Source organism: Vicia villosa, unplaced genomic scaffold (genome assembly GCF_029867415.1).
Source record: "Vicia villosa cultivar HV-30 ecotype Madison, WI unplaced genomic scaffold, Vvil1.0 ctg.000444F_1_1, whole genome shotgun sequence".
Taxonomy (NCBI): domain Eukaryota; kingdom Viridiplantae; phylum Streptophyta; class Magnoliopsida; order Fabales; family Fabaceae; genus Vicia; species Vicia villosa.
In genome coordinates, this window is record NW_026705212.1 from 472,998 (window position 1) to 495,992 (window position 22,995).

General features: G+C 33.6%; 1 pseudogene; it reads right to left on the reverse strand.

Moving 5' to 3' along the window:
- Window positions 1-20,494: 20,494 nt before the first annotated feature.
- LOC131628332 (general transcription and DNA repair factor IIH subunit TFB5-like) lies at window positions 20,495-22,346 on the reverse strand (annotated as a pseudogene).
- Between the last annotated feature and the right edge of the window lie 649 nt (window positions 22,347-22,995).

The window sequence follows — 22,995 nt, forward strand, 5'->3', positions numbered from 1 at the left end:
TGATATCAATTTGGTATCATCCCTCGGGAGTCTGTCATTTTCGAAGGTACGGTCAGAAGTAACATCTATCCAACTGGACAGTCTACAACTCATAAGATATGGAAGGTAATTTAAAATTCAATTGCTATATGTTTGAATTAATAATCGTTCTGGAGGGACTGTGTGAATGTATGACTGTGCTTATGCATATAGGGGCGGGCGACTCCACCGCAGATATTTTCTCGGAAGTGTCACAATGGCTATTTGACGTTTTTGGTTTTCCCTATACATGATTCTGTTTTGCATTGTTCTTAATGATTTTTGATAAATTATTTGGACATTTAAAAGATGGCTTGCAGATTGCTTCAAGGATACTGATATACAAATATGTCCTCCGTGTATCCTTGACCTACAATGCAATGGTTTGCGCCGCTCCAATGGGGCTGGAAGCAGTGAACTCATTTTTTCCGCTCCTCTTTTAACTTATAAAAATGTGCTCGGTTCAAATGTTGCTGCTGGATGAAAGTCAACTACCTTCCCTGTGATATTTCTCTGCCTGGTCCACGTTTTTATATAAGTATACTTTATATGTTTGTAGAATCTGATCCATGTTGGAAAAATGATGTTCTTTATTTTTGTTTTTATAAATTTTTATACTTTCAAAGATGTCTTTTCCTCAACATGGTCCACATTCTGTAGTTTAATTTGGCTCCCAAAGATGCTACTAAAGTACCAAATAAGCTAACTCATTGATATGCATGAGATCCTATGCAAAATATTGATTTAGCTAAGTGTAACTTGTCTTCTATATTTATGGTGTATCATTTATAGACACTTTATCAAACCATAAGGATGAGACAGTTAAAAAATAATTTGAGACATCTCTTATTGAGTTTTATATTATGTTTAAAGAAGCAGTGGATTGATTCATGATGTGAATATTTTCAAGCTTCAAAGACATATATTTGTTTGGGTTAATACTTTCATTAAAGAGCATATATTCTAATGAGATAATACTATATTGAACAACATTTAAAGTTATAGCAAGTTAAATAAGGTCCTACATATGTTGCCAAACAAGATCACCACATGAAATTAACACATGGTATGTAACTAAGAAAACTAAAGCCTGATAATTTCAAAATTCCCAACTAACTTGCTAAACGAAATTAAACTATGAATCAAACTTAAGAATGTTAACCTTAAGTAGTTACAACCATTACATAGTGTTGAATTTGTCAAAAGTAGTGAATTAATTTTCTGGTATCAAGGGAATAGAAATATCATCGTTCGTCTATGCTGGTCACGCTAACCTTATTCAAAAATAAATGATCTACATGAAATATAGGAACACTGGTATTTGCATTCTAATAGAAGTAGTAGAAGTAAATGACTGTGAATTTTATTGTAAACAACTCATAGTGCATTTCTATTACAATCACAATTTTTTTATGGACGTTGGAAAAAAAATTCAATGCATAGTGTTTTTCAATTTCTTTTAAGTTTTAAATTATTATCTTCATTCTTCTAGCACAATTTAAACTTAATTTGGCAATTATTATTTAAATTAGCAATTCGCAAATATTAGAATATTAATGGAAACATGAAGTTGATTAAAATATTTTGATATTAATTATGCATTCAATTGATTTTTTTCTTTTAAAAATAACAAACTACTTTGGTAAAACAATTTTGTTTTTCTTATTTACATTTTAAGTGAAGTTCCATTTTAGTCCCTCACAAAAACTGTAGAGGTCAGATTAGTGCCTAAGTAAAAAAAAAGTCCATATTAAATCCCTTACAAAATTTAACCTAGCCATGTTAGTCCCTCAACTAATATTTTTTTCAAACCGATATATTTTTTTTTACTTTTGAACCGTGACCACCAGTGAAGACCCATTTTAGTCCCTCACAAAAAAGGGAGAGTCCAAATTAGTCCCTGAGGAAAAAATGTCTCTATTTAATCCCTTACAAAATTCAACTGAGCCATGTCATCTTTTAATATTTTTTTTCAAACGATTTTTTTTGTATTTTTAAACTATGCCTGGACTTAACAAGGTAGATATGCTTTCAGAAATTGAATATGGGTCAAAGGTTGAGCTCCTTTGCACATGGTCTTCAGAGTCTAAGTTTCTACCAGAAGCTGGGTTCCCTAGATGTGAGACATTAAAATCTTATCATTCAGAATTTGAGTCATCATATTCTGATCTTTCATAATCTGAGTCTCAAGCTTCTCTTCATATGTTCCTATCAGAGTCAGAGTCTGGTAAATTCTTTGACTAATGATCCTACACACTTGAACATATATTAGTGTACCTAATTATTCGTTAAATACTTTGTTATCATCAAAACCTAAGTGATATGGTATAAACCAATTTTCTTCCAACATACCATGTGTATTATTTTCGCCACAAGTATTATTTACTTATTTACAAAAGTAAGAAATTATCCTAAATCACCTTAGTAACAAAACTAAACCTTCCTAAAAGTTCATTAACAACTAAAACAATAACGACACCTAATACACAAGAATACATAACAACAAAAACCATAGTCAACCACCCATAAGTCTGATAATAAACCAAACAAAGAAAAGAACATCGTGGTATCGCGATGATTTATCTACAATCCCTTCATAAATAATTTCAATTCAACAGTCGTAAAATAGGAGTCCAGTCACAATTTAAAAAAATAAATATCGATTTGAAAAAAATAATAAAAGAGACACTAACATGGCTTGATTAAATTTTGTAAGGGATTAAATATAGACCTTTTTTTTTCTGAGGGACTAATTTGGACTCTTCCTTTTTTGTGAGGGACTAAAATTAGTCTTTATTGGCATTCCAGTCACGGTTCAAAAGTAAGAAAAAAATCGATTTTAAAAAAATGTTAGTTGAGGGACTGACATGGCTCGTACAAATTTCGTAAGGGATTTAATAGAGACATTTTTTTCTCAGGGACTAATCTGACCTCTACAGTTTTTGTGAGGGACTAAAATGGGACTTCACTCTTACATTTTTTTATATATTTTAATAACACAACGTGTGTACGACACTGGTACTCGTGCAAACACACGGGTAGCACATCAGTGTCGTGTGAATGCACGGGTAATCATACCAAAATTTGTGCAAACATATGAGTTTTTACATTTTTTGTACAATTAAAGAAAATAAATGTAAAATTTATGTCAGTCGTACTGCTGACTTTTTATTTTTGTATATTTTAAACCATAGTCTAAAATTTAATAATACAACATTAAACTTAATTCTTTTAGATCATTCTCTTTTTGAACTTTTATGTAAAATTGTTTTTCTACTGATTTTCTTCTAATTCGAATTTTTAATATTTATTAAAATTTATAAATTATTTTATTATTACAACTTTATCAACCCTAAAAAAATATTTTGTTTTCTATTTTTCACAATTGTTCTTTACGAAGTATATGTTTAATATTTTTTCTTAATAGTAATAGTTTTTAAAATCTTATACAATTATCTTGCAATCCAATTTTTATTTTTTTCAGTAATATTTTAATACTTTATAATTTATTTATTCAAATATTTCTATATATTGAAAGAATTATAGGCACTAATTTATTATCTATTTAAAAAAATATTATTTTTATTATGTTTTAAAAACAAATGTGTGTACCATACCAGTACCTGTGCAAAAGCACGGGTATCCCACTAGTTTATGTTAAATCATAGACTTAGCTCTATTTTAGGCCCATTTAACCTTTATTGTCTTTGGCCTACTTAGCACCTGGATTGGTACAAGTTATCAATTGTTCTCTTGGCCCAATCCTTACAATTTTATTATAAATGTAATGCTAAGAACTGCCAATTGCTTCAATGGAAATATATTCAAGTTTTTCTATTCAAACTTTATCTTCAATATGCATCTGCTGACAATTGTCAACATGGTATCAGAAGAGTAGATTACTCTGATCCTTCTTTTCTCTTTCTCGTGATCTCATCACGTTTTCTTGGTTATTATCCGTTTCTTCTCTTTGCCTATCCATCACGTGGATTCGTTCTGGTTCTATCAACTCCCTTGCTCCCTTCGTTCTCTTTCTGGTTTTTTTTTCGCGTCTATTTCTTCTGCTTCTTCTTCTTTCATGGAGTCAGATGACGAAACTCCCACCCCAAAGAACACGGATCGCAGCAACCCAAAACCCAAACATGAAAACAACACCAGAAACTACCAAACGGACATGCTCGACCCTTTTTTTATGCATCCAGAATCCCCAGACCTCCAACCTATCTCAGAGATTACCACTGCTCTCTTATAACAGGTTTGTCTAATTCATCTTCCTCAACTGCCACAGGTAACACTCCTTATCCTATTTGTAATTTTCTGGACTATAAAAATTTATCTGCCGCTCACCATCTTTTTAATTTAAAGATTTCTTCTGTCACAGAACCTAACTCTTATGGCATTGCTATGCTTGACCCTAATTGGCAAGATTTGAAAAAAAAAGGTTTGAATTATTATATTTAATATCATGGATGGACAAGTTGGACTTATTTTTATTTGTTTATTAATTTAATTCTACATTGATTTATTGATGGGTGTTGAACCCGGGACATATCATATACTCCCTCCGTTTTTTATTATAAGTCGTTTTGGAAAAAAAATTGTATTTAAATATAAGTCGCTTTACAATTCCAATGAATAATTAATGCTACTTTTCCTATTATATCCTTAAATATTTATTATTCTCTCTCCTTTCAATTATATAAATTTATCTTCCATATGTCATTAATGAAGGATAATTTTGTAAAAACCTTCATAATTTCTTATTTTCATACAACAATAATTATTTTTCTTTTTTTTTAATAAAGGCTATTTGAATAAATGAAAAGGTGTTACACAAAAAGGAGAGGGGGGCCAAACCAAACCCTCTCAAGAGTTAACAAATCTGAAAAAACTCATCCCCAATCTATTCTTTACAAAATCACATCTAATGCCTATGGGGATGGCATCAAAAAGAGTTAGCGAAAGAGAATTGCGGCCTAAATTAGCAAAAAAATCCGCACAAGAGTTTCCTTCCCTGTAGATATGAGTAATAAAAAAAGACATATTAGCAATTATATTTTTACATCTAAACCACCTATCCCGAAATTGCCAAGGGATTAAGACCTCCTTTGAAAAAGCTTGGACGACAATTAAGGAGTCCCATTCAATCCAAAGCTTCAACCATGCTCTGTCTCTAGCTATTTCAATGGCTCTGAAAACAGCAGAGAATTCCGCATGTAAGGAATTCAGCTCCGCTACCGGCTCAGCAAAGGCAAGAACAAAATTACCAAGGGAATCGCGAAAGATACCACCACAGCCACTAGCAGAGTTGGCAAGAGAGCCATCACAATTACACTTAATCCAAGACTGAATCGGAGGATGCCAGAGAACCTCAATAACCCGAGGGAGATTCGCGGAAATCTTGAAAGATTTAAGCAAGCAGAAGTCAGACATAGATGAAGAGGCACGCAAGACTGAACAACTCCCTGCCAATCTAATTTGAGCCAGAATACCCGAGATTGCCGAATGAAAAGAAGGAGTGATATTCTGATGTCTAGCTCCATTACGGGCCATCCAAATGTAAGATAAAACAGAAACAATAGCAGCCGAAATAACAAGCATACCTTGCGGAGAGGTACTACTGCGGCAAAGGGACCAAACAGAATCCATGGAATGAATGTTGATAGGACTGTTAATCAGACAACAGAGCCACTTCCAAATTTTAACCGAAAAGCGGCAGTGAAAGAAGATATGAGAAGATGATTCGCTCTAAAGATTACAGAGGCTGCACCGCGAGCAGAGGCTGAAGCCGCGAGATTGAAAGGCGTCATCCGTAGGAATCTTGCCGTGAATGAGGCGCCAGACAAGAAAGGATTTCGAGGGAGAAATATCATTATGCCAAACAGCAGCAGTCCAGGGAAGCTTAATCAAAGGTGACGCTTTAAATTTGTAAGCATCTTTCAATGAGAGCGTACCATCGCAAAAGGAGGGCCAAACCAGAAAATCTGGAAGAGAAACATGAGGGAAAACATGGGAAATATGCTGAGGAATGAATGGAAATAAATTGTACCAGAGAATTGGAATGTTCCAGCTCCCATTGTTCAGAAGATCGCAAATACGTATGTGAGGATCAATTCCATTCAAGGCAAGAACACGGAGATGAGTCTTCTCTATAAGGGGTGGCCCGCACCAAGCATCAGTCCAAAATTTTATGCGGGATCCGTTTCCAATCGACCAAGCGGTGTTAGAATAAAGGCATTGAATTTCAGGCTTAATACTGCTCCAGACAGTAGAGAAAATATGATGACGAATATAACCGAAATTCCTGAGCACTCTAGCTCTAAGCAAACAAGCCCAGTTTTCCTCACTATTGATAAGATCCCAGACGAGTTTCAAATTGGAAGCATTATTGAGGGTAATCAAAGAGCGTAAGCCAAGACCGCCGTGAGATTTAGGTTGACAAACTTTGTTCCAAGCCACTGTAACCAGCTTTTTAGAATTGATAGAGCCACTCCAAATAAAGTTTCGGTAAGCTTGTTCAATGTCTTTAAGGAGAGAAACAGGCCATGAATATATGGAGATCGAATGATAAATCATGCTGTGAATAACCGAACCAACCAAAGTAATTCTACCTGCATAAGAGAGAAGGGATCCCTTCCAGGCAGCCATCTTGGATATCATACTGTCAGCTAGCTCTTGAAAATGGGCACGTTTGACTCTCCCTTTAAAGATAGGGACACCGAGATAACGAAAAGGCAAGGAACCTCTTCTGAAACCAGTGAGACTAGAGAGGTGTGTGGCTCTGTTGTTGTCCATAGCTCCACAATAAATAAAATATTTGGCGGTGTTAACATTCTGACCCGAGGCTACCGAGTAATTATGAAATAAATGTTGGAGGGCAGTGATGTTGGAGTTCTTTCCTTTGCAGCAAATAAGGATGTCATCCGCGTAAAGAATATGGGAAGGAATGCACAAGGTCTTGGTAGCTTTCATAGGCAGAAGCTTCCCCGTAGAAACCAAAGAAGAAATATGACGACTTAAAACGTCTTCCGCCAAACAAAAAAGAAGAGGGGAGAGAGGATCACCCTGACGGACTCCCCTCTTGCAGGGAAAGTAACCATGAGTGGAACCATTGAAAACCACCGACATGTGGGCAGAATCCAAAATCGTGGAAATCCAATGACAGAATGTATTGTTAAAACCATACCTCTTAAGAACTTTGAGAAGGAAGCTCCAATTGATGGTATCAAAAGCTTTTGTGATATCTACTTTAAGAACAACATTACCACCAACAGATTTTTTATCCAAGAGGTTAGCGATTTCAGAAGCCAGACAGAGATAGTCTTTGATGTTTCTCCCTTTTATAAAGCCCTTTTGATTCGATGACACCAAAAAAGGCATGATGCAAGAGAGCCTGTCCGCAATGATCTTGGAGATTATCTTGAACTTAAAGTTGGCGAGGGCAATTGGTCTAAAATTCTCCATAGAATCAGCATCTTTAGATTTGGGAATCAAGATAATCAGATTAGCAATGTAGTTTTGAGGAATCCAACCTTCTTTGAAAAACTGCCAAACAGCATTACACGCATCATTACTAATAATATTCCAGTATGTATGAAAAAACACACCACCAAATCCGTCAGGGCCAGGAGCACTTTCTTTGCGAAGACCAAACACCGCTGCTTTGATTTTGTCCACCGAAGGAATAGCCATGAGAGTAGCATTCATAGTCTCCGAGACAAGCGAAGGAATAATGTCTGTGATATCTGTAACACCCTTCTAAACCCCGCGGCAATTTTAATAAATAATCAGAGTAAAAATATAATTACAAGGGTGCCACAATTATTTAAAGACAAATAAACCAATTATGGTCGAAGTCATGCTTCATTAGGAAACGATCTACCAAAAAAAAAAACATAATCATGTTTCACAGCGGAATACAGAACATCATTAATACAACCAGTAGAATTATAATTCAACACCGAATAAAATAGAGTAATCTCATAAAACTCTATAACTATCGTTCCCCAGTGTTACATATCAGAGCATGACCGACACGACCCAACATAAACGGATAAACTCTATGAGTCATCCTCACCGAGCACTAATGCCGCTACTTCTCAAATCTGAAAAATGTCAACAAGTAAGGGTGAGTCTCATTCTCGATTAATCAATGTTATGCAATCATAAGCAATAAAATATCATAACATATCATTCATCCAATTTGACATATATTCAGATATTCAATTATCATTCATCTATCACAACAAATACAACACCAAACATAACACAAAAATCAACTTAATCATGTTATGACAAAGATGCATATGGCCGACTGACACTATGCATGTGGTACCAATAATCCGTGGAATCAATCCACCTAACCGATCTACGCCTCATCGAGATACGGCCCACCGACACAATTTCCACACAATGGGAAATATGTCCACCAACGATCCAAACATCACCGGGATCCATCATCAAATGCACATTAATGAATGCACACATATAACATACTTAAAACATCACCGATCCGATGCACCGCATCGTCTCACCATAACTCACATAGTTATCACCAACAAGTATGTACATGTATCATGCATCATTCAAAACAAATCAATCATCATCATACGATCAAAACAATCACCACATGATCAAAATGAACCACGTCATCACCAATAACTCACCAAAACAACATCGAATGATATATTCGGTTTCAACACCATATACAATTATATCAATATAATTCACACCACATATAACGTCAAAATCACCGTTATATCATTACAACCTCACCACATTGTTACATTAACCAAATCATGCACAATCATTAAATTATTAAAACAATCATCCCAGTAATAATAATTACAATTCGTCCATCATCGCACCGAAATAATGTCATATTCACACAATTCCACATATGCACAATATTTCGTTTCACAAGCAATTAAATCAATTTTAAAAAGAAGTCGAGCCACTGCTCAATCACCCATTAATCATATAAAGTATTTAATTAGCTTTACAACGCCCAAAACGGCACCAAGAAAGGATACACGGATCAAAAGATACGCAATTTCTAAGTTTGGAAAATGTTCTGCCCAGCAGGGTCCGCTCAGCGGAGCACCAGCGGGACCAGGCAGAAGCGAACTATGTTAGGACCTCCGGTCAGCGGACCCCCTCCGCTCAGCGGACCTGCGATTTCAGCAATTCACTATTCTGCGACAGACCTGCGATTTCGCACTCCTTTCACCCCAAATGCATTCCCAACATCATATAAAGGTATAAAACATAGTAGACATTATCACACATCATCAAGCATCATTAAAACACATTTTCCAATCATAATTTCATGCAATATCATCAATCTCCCCAAATCCAACAATCCCAATCCCAATATACTCAATCGAATCGAATCACATATCAATCTATTCTATTACCTACAATCGCATAATAGAAATTAACTAGAAGAGTCCCCCCTTACCTCGATTCACGGTTGGATTCTATTTCTCTTCGCGTTCTCTATACGTATCCCTCCATGTTCTTCGTGCCCTAGCTCTCTCCTTCTGCCTCTTCTCAAAACTTTAATCGTGCATAATAATTCCCTCTTTTCTCTTTTCTCTTTTTACCCCTAAGACCCCTAATATGGTTTTCCCATATTGCCCTCAATTACTCTTCACAATTGACCACTATTGCCCTTAATATCTCTAACACTGATATTGTTTTATTTTACTAATTAAAATAACTCCACTCATTATTCTAATTATTCTAAAATACACCAAAATTCATCAATACAGCTAAGCATCACGCTAAAATAATTAGTTTAGAATTTGGGGTGTTACAACTCTCCCCCACTTAGAATATTTTCGTCCTCGAAAATTTATCTGATTCAACTACTCCAACTACTTATTCCATCCGACTAATCAACTATCATCTCCGAAAGGCAACCCATGTATGATACAACAATTCATAACATCAATGGCGAAAACAACACACATGTCACTCAAGTAACACATTTCATAACTTAACATCACAACACAAAGAGTAACCAACTTAGGAATTCTCCGGTTTAAGATATAGAACACAACAACATAAGAACACACAACTTAAACACGACATCAACGCAACCAACCTACCAACATCACTTTTACTCACGTATGAACAACTGCACTACACCATGCATTCGCTGCGTACTCTGATTACTTGTAAAGTATCCACTCCGCCAAGTTTACTCCAACTTTCAATCACCAAAACCGTCATAATAAAGATTTTTGACTTAACTCTTTGAAAGTTCTGTTCCAACAGGTATTCTACGCTCTCGAAGTTACCGAATACTTCAAACTTAGATCCATAAGACAACACCTCGGAACATTCGACATAAACATACATACTCGTGTTCATTCATCAATGCACAAATACAGAGATGATAAATGCAAATCATAGAGATAGACTCACGACTCTATGCACATGCAAGGCGATACCGACTCAATCATCTCAAGTTCATTCAGGAACTTCTTGGAATCATCATTTGTTACTTAATGTAACTCACCGTCGAGCATACGATGTTCACCCATTGCTCACACCCCACACGGGCACACAATGTTTATGGATTGCTCACACCTCACATAGGCACACAATCCGATTGCTCACACCTCACATGGGCATACGATGTTACGATGAATTCTCATTAGAATCACACAACACAAGAATGTACATCATGATGCTTCACGTGCAAAAATAACTCAAGACACTCTTGAAATGCATACATATTCACAATATATATTCATGCATTCATCTCATACTATCACATATAATCCACATACATTCCCACCAGTTACTCCAAACTGCAACGAACTCATTCACAATTAACATGCATGCACCTTTAATTTAGACAATGCATTTATTTGCCAAAAGGCCACAATTCACAATAGATTCCACAATCTAGGATTCACTCCGTAAGGCTCCCCCTAACACATCGTATAACAACGCACATAATTATTTAAAAACGACCATTGACAAATCAAATAATACTCAAGCGCTCGGCTTGACTTCAACCAATTCAACGTACATACTATACTAGTTGTCATGACACATCTATCCATCAATTATGATTCCGTCTACTATCAACAATAGATTCAGGGTGATCAGTTCCTCAATTTGCCAATAGACAGCCGATAACCATAACAGTGGCATAAATAATCATTACCCAACGACAATAGCATACTTCAACTTGTGCCCAAAGTCCATATGCATAATGTTCTGCCAATTCTCTAAGGCCTACCAAAGTCTTCTTAGTTTCCTCAATTCCAACCTCACCAATGATACAAAAACATTCAAAATCCAATACACATTCTTATACACGCTCTTAGCACCAAACAATTATCAATTAAACATCCTTCTAACATCGGGAATCATTACTACATCAAGTACCAACCGATTCGGTTCGCTCCAATTGCAACTTTCATCCAAGTTAAGAATTTCAACCACGCTAACCAACCAATCGTCTTTCTTTTATTCTCAGAACCTTTATAATCCACCTAGTTTCACACTTGGCCTCATTCAATTCATAACTCAACATTATTATCGCGATCTCTCTTGAGTTCCTTCTCCTCTCAACATTACCATCTCATAACATTGCTACTATAATCATTCTCATTCTACGTAAATTACATCTCTATGCATTTCTCTATACCGTCGCATTCTTACAAATACCAATGTTTCATTACTTATCAATATTTTACATTCTTCTTCACCTTTTCAATTTTCAGCAAGAATCACCCAACTTCAAACACAATTTTCTCTTCCAATATAGACCTCCTAAGTACAAAATTATATTCCAAAATGAAGGGAAATTCGTGTAGATTCCAGAACATCAAGAATTGCTCAAATACGAGTTACGAGCAAAAGTTATCATCCTTTCAATGGGACTGGTTCATAATTCTCATATGCAGAATTTTCGAAAAAGTAAGCATCATACCCAAATGTTAAAACGCACTTTTCTCCCTCTTTACAAACTTCCTAATAACCAATTTTATATGCAAACTGTAGGAAATTTTGTAAGCTTTCCAAAAAGTCCAGAATCGCTTCAATCTGAATCACAAGTAAAAAGTTATGCCCCTTTTACTGACAGCTGCTCCATAATTGCAAAAATCAGAATTTGAGATTGATGAACATAAGTCCCATCTCTCTCGTTTGCTCCCAAGATCTACCAACATCCTTTCTTTTCATCCAACTACGAAAATCACCCGACTATAATCCAACTATACTCAAGACATACCATCTATATAATTAATCCATCCACTATCATTTACATTGGAATAATTCCTCATTCTCAATCAATTCACCGTCCATAATCTACGCACATCTCAAACTCGACTGATACAAATTCATGAGTCCATACTCTCACCGGTTCGCAACAACATTGCTTCAATAACGTTTGCACTCTTACCATTAAGATCACCTTGAACCAACTTCTACATACTAACAACACGTCCAAGAGACAAACCTTTCGATTATTTCTTCCATTCGTTCAACTTTGACACTAACATCCCATGCAGTACCAACAAACAAGTCTAGTTCTAAGAACAAGTGTAACCGCAACTTCACCTCTTTCCAACAATATCCTGTCACAATTAAATATGTTACAGCTGCTGCAACCATTTTTATAACAAATTTCATCTCATTAGCTTTCCGACGCTTCAAACGGAACTCAAATCGGATGTCCAGAACTCCAGTTATGAATTTTCGAAACTCTGCAGCTATTCAGCAATTTTCCTGCGTTTTGCTTACGAAAATCTCACTCCAAAACTCATTCTCTTCAACTCGATCACATTCCAAACAACCCCTTATCATATCTCTTCACTTCCAATAATTCTTATAACTTGAGCAACACATTCCATCGCCGAAGTGCGATTTCTGAAACATTACGACATCAATCCTCTTTGCAAACCTGCAGCTGAACCTCTTCCGAGACGCAAGGCTACTCAATTGACAACTTCGCAGCCCATCAGCAGAGCTGATACATTGTAACTTCCTAATTTCAAGTCACCTTCGATTCAAAAAAACAACAACTCCAACAACGCTTGCACTGTTGCCAACAACAGCCTACTGAATCAATCATCTTACAACTGAAACATAACCGAGAAGCGAAGCTTCTCCCCCACTTGTTTCAAACCAACTCCCGCAACAAACAAACAAGTATCGACAGTGATTCACTCACATGTCGCGTACCAAGGGATAATACGCCGACAGTATTCAACTGTCGTGCAACTCAACTGACTCGACAATTGGCCGGACGGACCGACCTGCTCTGATACCACTATTGTAACACCCTTCTAAACCCCGCGGCAATTTTAATAAATAATCAGAGTAAAAATATAATTACAAGGGTGCCACAATTATTTAAAAACAAATAAACCAATTATGGTCGAAGTCATGCTTCATTAGGAAACGATCTACCAAAAAAAAACATAATCATGTTTCACAGCGGAATACAGAACATCATTAATACAACCAGTAGAATTATAATTCAACACCGAATAAAATAGAGTAATCTCATAAAACTCTATAACTATCGTTCCCCAGTGATACATATCAGAGCATGACCGACACGACCCAACATAAACGGCTAAACTCTATGAGTCATCCTCACCGAGCACTAATGCCGCTACTTCTCAAATCTGAAAAATGTCAACAAGTAAGGGTGAGTCTCATTCTCAATTAATCAATGTTATGCAATCATAAGCAATAAAATATCATAACATATCATTCATCCAATTTGACATATATTCAGATATTCAATTATCATTCATCTATCACAACAAATACAACACCAAACATAACACAAAAATCAACTTAATCATGTTATGACAAAGATGCATATGGCCGACTGACACTATGCATGTGGTACCAATAATCCGTGGAATCAACCCACCTAACCGATGTATGCCTCATCGAGATACGGCCCACCGACACAATTTCCACACAATGGGAAATATGTCCACCAACGATCCAAACATCACCGGGATCCATCATCAAATGCACATGAATGAATGCACACATATAACATACTTAAAACATCACCGATCCGATGCACCGCATCGTCTCACCATAACTCACATAGTTATCACCAACAAGTATGTACATGTATCATGCATCATTCAAAACAAATCAATCATCATCATACGATCAAAACAATCACCATATGATCAAAATGAACAACGTCATCACCAATAACTCACCAAAACAACATTGAATGATATATTCGGTTTCAACACCATATACAATTATATCAATATAATTCACACCACATATAACGTCAAAATCACCGTTATATCATTACAACCTCACCACATTGTTATATTAACCAAATCATGCACAATCATTAAATTATTAAAACAATCATCCCAGTAATAATAATTACAATTCGTCCATCATCGCACCGAAATAATGTCATATTCACACAATTCCACATATGCACAATATTTCGTTTCACAAGCAATTAAATCAATTTTAAAAAGAAGTCGAGCCACCGCTCAATCACCCATTAATCATATAAATTATTTAATTAGCTTTACAACGCCCAAAACGGCACCAAGAAAGGATACACGGATCAAAAGATACGCAATTTCTAAGTTTGGAAAATGTTCTGCCCAGCAGGGTCCGCTCAGCGGAGCACCAGCGGGACCAGGCAGAAGCGAACTATGTTAGGACCTCCGCTCAGCGGACCTGCGATTTCAGCAATTCGCTATTCTGCGACAGACCTGCGATTTCGCACTCCTTTCACCCCAAATGCATTCCCAACATCATATAAAGGTATAAAACATAGTAGACATTATCACACATCATCAAGCATCATTAAAACACATTTTCCAATCATAATTTCATGCAATATCATCAATCTCCCCAAATCCAACAATCCCAATCCCAATATACTCAATCGAATCGAATCACATGTCAATCTATTCTATTACCTACAATCTCATAATAGAAATTAACTAGAAGAGTCCCCCTTACCTCGATTCACGGTTGGATTCTATTTCTCTTCGCGTTCTCTATACGTATCCCTCCATGTTCTTCGTGCCCTAGCTCTCTCCTTCTGCCTCTTCTCAAAACTTTAATCGTGCAGAATGATTCCCTCTTTTCTCTTTTCTCTTTTTACCCCTAAGACCCCTAATATGGTCTTCCCATATTGCCCTCAATTACTCTTCACAATTGACCACTTTTGCCCTTAATATCTCTAACACTGATATTGTTTTATTTTACTAATTAAAATAATTCCACTCATTATTCTAATTATTCTAAAATACACCAAAATTCATCAATACAGCTAAGCATCACGCTAAAATAATTAGTTTAGAATTTGGGGTGTTACAATATCGTTATCTTGGACTGTACCTGCAAAACCGAAGATGTTAGTGAAATAATTGACTGCGTGAGCAGCCATGTCCTCGGGGTCCAGAATCAAAAGGTCCCCATTCCTCAAGTTAGATATCATGTTTTTGGAACGTTTGATTTTGGAAATCCTATGGAAATAAGCAGTATTCCGATCACCATGTTTATGTCATCTCACTCTCGCCTTCTCCATCCAATAGAGCTCCTCCTTGACTAAAGCGTCTTCAAGATCAATTTGAGCTTTAACCTCCTGAGCTTTTAAGGAATCAGTCATGCCAGTCAGGTGAATTTGCTCCTGTATGTGATTTAAAAGAGTAGAAGAGGTTTGAACCAGCTTGTGAATGTCTCCAAATACCTCTTTATTCCAGATTTTGAGCTTGCCTTTGAGAAGCTTGAGTTTGTGGGACAGAATAAACATGGGGCAGCCAAACACAGGTTAAGACAACAGTCTGCCACCAGAGCCTTGCAAGTATCATGAGAGGTCCACATATTAAGAAACCTGAAGTTAGATTTGAAACAAATATGGGAGAAAGAGGCTTCCAAACAGATGGGGAAGTGATCCGATCTGATTTTTGGCAGGGTGAAAGCATGAGAAGAAAAGCATCTAGTGATCCAAGCTTGATTGCAGAGCACTCTATCCAGGCGTCTCTCAACTAAGTGAATGCCATTTCTACCATTCGACCAAGTGAAGAAAGGACCTTTGGTGGGTAAATCAGAGAGACAGTGAAGATTAAACCAGTCTCGAAAATCAGAAATAGAGGATCTCGAGGGAGAGTTCCTACCACGATGCTCATGAGCTCCAAGAATGGCGTTGAAGTCACCTAAAAAGCACCAAGGAGCAGGATGGTTAACCAGCAGGGAAGAAAGATCAGCCCAAAGGAGTTTGCGGTTGATAGCATTAGTGGAAGCATAAACAGAGGCGATAAAAACACAAGAATTGTCAATGACTAAACTGAAAGCAACAAATTGGTCAGAACAATGAATTATCTGAGGGGATAGGTCTTTAGAACATATACACCAAAGGTTAGGGAGATTAAGGGGTCTGTGGTTAGTAGCAAAAACATGAAGGTTGAGAGAACTGAGAAAATTGGGAGGAAAAAGTTGAAGGTCCATCCAGGGCTCAGCTAGAAAACAAAAATCTGGTTTGTGGTTAAGGAGAAAATTTTTTAGAACCAATCTTGTGGGGGAATTGGAGAGACCCCGTGCATTCCAGAAAATGCACTTCATCAGAAAGGCTTAGAGGTACCAGATTGGGATCTGGTGTGATAACTGGCTTTAGAAAACTGTGTGAAAAGTCTAAAACAACTTATAATAAAAAACGGAGGGAGTATACACTTTTTAGCATATGCACTTATCACTAAGGTGTTTAATTCTGTTTGTCATTATCTTCGCAAGGTCTATAACTATAACATTAATTTTTAAAATTTAATAACAATTATTTAGTAACCTTAACTAAAACATCACAATTTTTAAAACTTGTTAATAATTATTTAGTAACCTTAAGTAACAATTAAGACACAGTTTATCTTGTCTTTAAAAGTTAAAGTTTATGAACTTTTATAATAATTATTTAGTAAGAATTATTTAATAATTATAAATAATAGTAATTATTTAAGTACAACTATCTAATAATCATTAAAATTAAATTTTATATAACCTTAACACACAGCTTATCCTAGTCTATACCCTCTTAGTGTGAGGGGACTAAATATAATCTTAATTTTTACAAGTTAAGATATATGAACTTTTATAACAATTATCCAGTAACAATTATTTAATAACAATTATTTAAGTAAAACTATTTATTAACTATTAAAATTATTTAATACCAATTATTTAAATAAAATTATCTAATAACTATTATATAAAAGCCCATAAACCTTAACATTTAAGAAAACTAGTAGTTTGCCCGTGCGATGCACGGGTAAGTTTGTATAATTTGCTCTTAATAATTTGTTAATCATATTTTTAATATAAAAAAATATCAATTGTAAGAAAATAAGTAAAACATAGATTGAAAAAGGGAAAAGCGTGTGAGTAAGATGAAAAGAATATTACCGTAGTTTTATTATGATATAATGTGATTTTTTTAATGAAATGAAAACAAAATATAAGAGAAAATGAAGATGAAGATATGACCTTAAAATAGTCTCAACCTAACATTCAAAAGTTTAATTCTTATGCTAGTGAAACGTTAAAAAAAAATTACATGATTATTGATTAATTATATATAGTACATATTAGTCCGTGATAAATAATTATATTTTTTAATAATAATGTAATCACTGAAAAAAAACTAAATGGTAAAATGAATTATTGAAAAATAATAATAAAAAAAAAAATTAGTTAACTTCAGGGACTAATAAAAACATTAGTTAACTTCAAGGACTAATCCTTTGATCCGATATTGTAGTAGATGATTAAATTTTCTCAAAAAATTTAACATTGATGTGTAGTTAGGATTTATTTTGAATAAAAAATCTACGAATAAGTTGAAAGAGATCTTTATCATAACATGCAAGTATTCTTCAATATAACATCCATTTTTTTATAATTCATTTTTTTTTAAATCTATAAAAATTTGTACCTATAAAAAATAATAAGGTAAAATGAATGAGTGGAAAAAAATCTAAGAGAAAACAATAGAAAAAAATGGGATAATTACAGTGACTAATCCCTCAAATCGATGAGATTTCTATTTTAAATGACAAAACATTCAAAAAAAATGAAAATTATTTCGTGGTTATGATTGAATTCGAACCTAAGAGGCTAAGACATCTGACTAAGGTGAAAGAGATCATTATCATATCATGTAAGTGCTCTTGAATATAACATTCATCTTTTAATCCACCATTTTTCACGATTCATTTTTTTTAAAATTGTCTTCAAAATACGTACCTAAAAAAAAAACATAAGTTAACTATAGGGACTAACCCCTTGATTCAATATTGTAGTAGATGATCAAATATTTTCAAAAAATTTAACATTGATGTGTGGTTAGGATTGATTTTGAATAAAAAATCTACGATGAAGTTGAAAGAGATCTTTATAATCTCATGCAAGTGCTCTTGAATATAACATTCATTTTTTTAATCTATAAATTTTGTAACTATAAAAATTATAATGTTAAATGAATGAGTGAAAAAAAAACTAAGAAAATAATAGAAAAAAATGAGATCACTACAATGACTAATCCCTCAGATGGATGACTAATCCCTCAGATGGATGAGAATTTTATTAGATGACAAAACATTCAAAAAAAATGAAAATTGTTTCGTTGTTATGACTGAATGCGAACCTAAGACCTCAGACTAAGGTGAAAGAGATCATTATCATCTCAAATTTGTACCTATAAAAAATCTTAAGGTAAAATGAATGAGTGGAAAAAAACTAAGAGAATTCTAAAATATGACAAAACTTTTCAAAAAATGAACACTATTTTGTGGTTATGACTCAATTCGAACCTAAGACCTCTTAATGTGGTTTATTATTATTATTATTATTATTATTATTATTATTATTATTATTATTGTTGTTGTTGTTGTTGTTGTTGTTGTTGTTGTTGTTGTTGTTGTAAATATTATAATAATTATTAAGATTTATCTTAATATAGAGTTTGTACTTATAATTAGATTTTTTATTAATAATTATTAATGTAAAATTAATTTTTTAAAAATTGAATTAGAATTGATAATAGAGTGACATGTGTCAAAGGTTGCTAAAAGTTGTTATCATGATGACACGTGGCGGGTTGTCATCATGACAACCTTGGATTTATATAAGATATACACTATCTGATAAGAAAAGTTATTATAAATTAAGGTTTATGGACTTCTTATTCATATGCATTATTAGTCATTTTATAAATGTTTAAATAAATATCTAATTCATAATATTTATAAATATTTTTTTCAATTACAGCATATTAAATAACGTGTAGTGGGTAATGTGGATTGTGTTGTTATACTTTGCCAGATTCTTCAACAACTGAAACCGCTGATACTGTCATCATATCGCATATTTATAGGAATGCTAATGCGTGTGCTGATTCTTTGACTAATCATGGATGCAACAACAAACGTTATATCTTTTTTGATAGAGCTTCGGATTTCCTTGTTGAGTTATTAGATCTTGATTCTACTAGAATAGTTATTCCTGCTGGTACCTTTGTGTAGTTGTTTTTCTTTCGGGCGTTAGCCCTCCTCATAATAAAAAAAAAAAATAACGTAAATTTTATATTACACTTTCATTTTCATTTAAATTTTAATATTTATTTTCAATTAAAATATTAACTAAGATATAATAAATATTTTTCAAAATAATTATGTAGCTATCATATAATAATTATTTATCAAAATAATTATATAACTAACATATGATAATTTTATTCGTCATAATTATTTAATAGTTTTTTTTTCAAATATAATAAATATAATATTTATTTAATGAAAAAAATTATTTTTAAATATTCCTTTCCTTATAATTGTATATTTCAATATTCATATAAGAAAATATTATTTAAGCAATTTAAATTAAAAATATATAATAAATAATTTATGAAATATGAAATAAATATTAAACATAGTAAAACATTAACTAACATATAATAAATATATAATAGTGTTTTTCAAATCATATTATTAATTAAAATATTAGAGAATATATATATATATATATATATATATATATATATATATATATATATATATATATATATATATATATATATATATATATATATATATATATATATATTTATTTGATGCAAGAAACTAAACAATAGAAGCAAGTGGTCTAGTGGAATACTGATGTCTCTTATAACCATTAATTTCTATATGTTAAGGGGCGAATTCAAACTTTTTTATTTACATGGGTGTTTTTCAAACCACGCCTATATGACAGGGGTAAAATACTCATTAACCCTTTTATTTATTGCAAATTCCATTGACTCTAGTTTAAGAATGGTTAGATAGTAGAGATTGTCTTTGTTCTTGTATTTCACCGATTACAAAAAAAAAATTCAATTAAGTTTCTTCATTTGGTTCATATTTGTTAGGATTAATATTAGCTTCTTATACAAATAAATGTTATATATTATAATACTATCAGTCCGAAACTAACAAAGACATACTTCTTATAAACATTTATACAAACACTTTCTTAATATGGCATATTATAAACCAAATGAAAACACCCCATTACTATAAGACACCCCATCAACAAGTAGATTTAGTAGATTCCAAGTAACATCCATTATAATAAGGTTTAATCTTTATTATGGTTCATCTCCAGCCACATTCATGCCTCGTGTAGGCTATATCTCATTATCTAAAAGGAAGTGCTTTTTCCATCCTTAGTTATGCCTCCAATATCTTTAAAAATTTGAAAATATCCCTGATGTGTCATCTCGGATGCACTTAAAATCACACCAACAAAGGCATTACAAGTGAGACACCCCTATTTCACATAAAGAAAATGTCTAGAAATGCATCTTCGAATTCTTTTGAAGATGCATCTACGTAAAGTGTCATACTTCTTTCTTCTCTACCATGACGAATTTGTTGATCTGATTATCATACTTGATGTATATTTTTCTATATGCATGTACCTGTATATAGCTTTTAATTGTATAATCTTTCTTTAAGCTGTAATATGGAGATACATCCTCAGAGGAATTCGAAGATAGCATTCTATGAAGTTTTACAAACACATTCTGAAGAATACTTAAGTAAATAAAATGACTCACATCCGGATAAAGGAAAACGTTCAATCTAACAATGTAATCACTAATTACTCAAAATTCAAAACCTAAAGTATTGTACCACTAGAAACAGAACTAACCACTCAACAAAAATTCTACACAATACAAACTATACCACAGAAAACACAAAGTAAAAGGGTACCACAGATTTTCAATTTATGCAGAAAAGCAAAAACCCCATAAACACAAAAACAAGGATATGCAAAAGCGAAAATCCATAAACCCAGAAATGCAGTCATGCAAAAATGGGTGAAAACAGAGTCAAAACACAACATGATATGCTACCAACAGTATATCCTTCCACTATTTAAGCCCTCTCTGCCATGAAATGCCCGAGACAGTCTTGACAAGCAACGCAACTTCTTAGTCAATAAAGCGTAACCACTCATGTTAAACATATATGTTATGAAGTTGGTAGTTGCATACTTGTCTAAAATTAAATAGCCGAAACGCTTTAATTTCAACAATCCATAAGCAAATTAGAGATATCAGGCAATAAAGTAAACCAAGTAATATAACATATGTTCCTAAGAGGAAATTGGGATAGAAGAAACACATTGTCCTGAGATTGAATCAAGAAGGCTTGACATAAGTATTCTCTTCTCTAAATTTTGCGATTTGACTCCGAATCATAAGCTCGACATGGGGTTGAACAAACATATGAGTACTATCCAAGACATGTATTATGAACGCATGAAGGCATTGCAGCATTCATATTTATGATATATTGAGCCATATGTATGTCACTGCACAACAAACAAACAAACAAAACCTATCACTGCAAATTAGATGTTAATAAAGATCAAGTGAAAACCCTAAATTATTGTAAATGACGAAAAAATTGCAAGAAATAATTGATTTATTTTAAGAAACAAGGTTTGAAATTGAGTATTTAGCATAGGGGTACTGATTTATACCGGGAAAAAAGTGAGTAACATTGAAAGGAAAAGAGTGAGTGAAAGGAAGGAACGAACAAAAAAATGAAGACACCTTTTGTTGCACTGACCATGATAACGGCTAGAAAAGTTAGTAATAGAAGAACATAGATCTGATGCGAGGAATTTCTTTTGCAGGGCAGATCCGGCGGATATCCCGGCAGTTGAGAGAGGAAAGTAGCGGCACCTTCTCGTTTTATTATGCGATGAATTGGAAATGCCGAGTTTTTGAGTTGTTTACGAGGAGCAATTCTTGCATGGACACGAACCTAAATCCATATATTTAGGCACAACCAATAAGAAGAGAGAGAATTTAAATTTATTTAAAATTTAATTTCGTTTTTAATTGCCAACATGGAGGGTGGTTGTGATAATTAGAGGAGAGAGATAATTTTAATTTTATTATTTAATTAATAAAAAAATGTGATTGGTTGTGTGTAAATCCAGGTGTTATAGCTGTGTCCATCTAAGTATTTTCCGTTTATCAGGGGCGACAGCTCATTAAACCAAACTTTTTTCTTTACTTTATTTATTTTTTATTTTTTTAGGACAAAGTTGTTTTATTTATTGCAAATTCCATTGACTCTAGTTTAAGAATGGTTAGATAGTAGAGATTGTCTTCGTTCTTGTATTTCACCGGTTGCCAAAAAAAATTATTTAATTGCGGTGGATTCTGAAATTGGATTATCATTTTAAAAATAATTATTATTTACAACAATTTTTTTGTTCTGTATTTTTTATGGACAACTGTCCTTTTATGAAAAGGTTTTCAACAGGAAAATAAGTTTGCATTTGTGGGTGTTTTTGTAAGGAGAATACTTCAAGTGGTTCCCTTAAACAAGAGATACATGAGTAATTCCCCTTTAGTTTTGAAAATGTTTAAGTATCTTTAAGTGTTTTTGGATTTTTTAT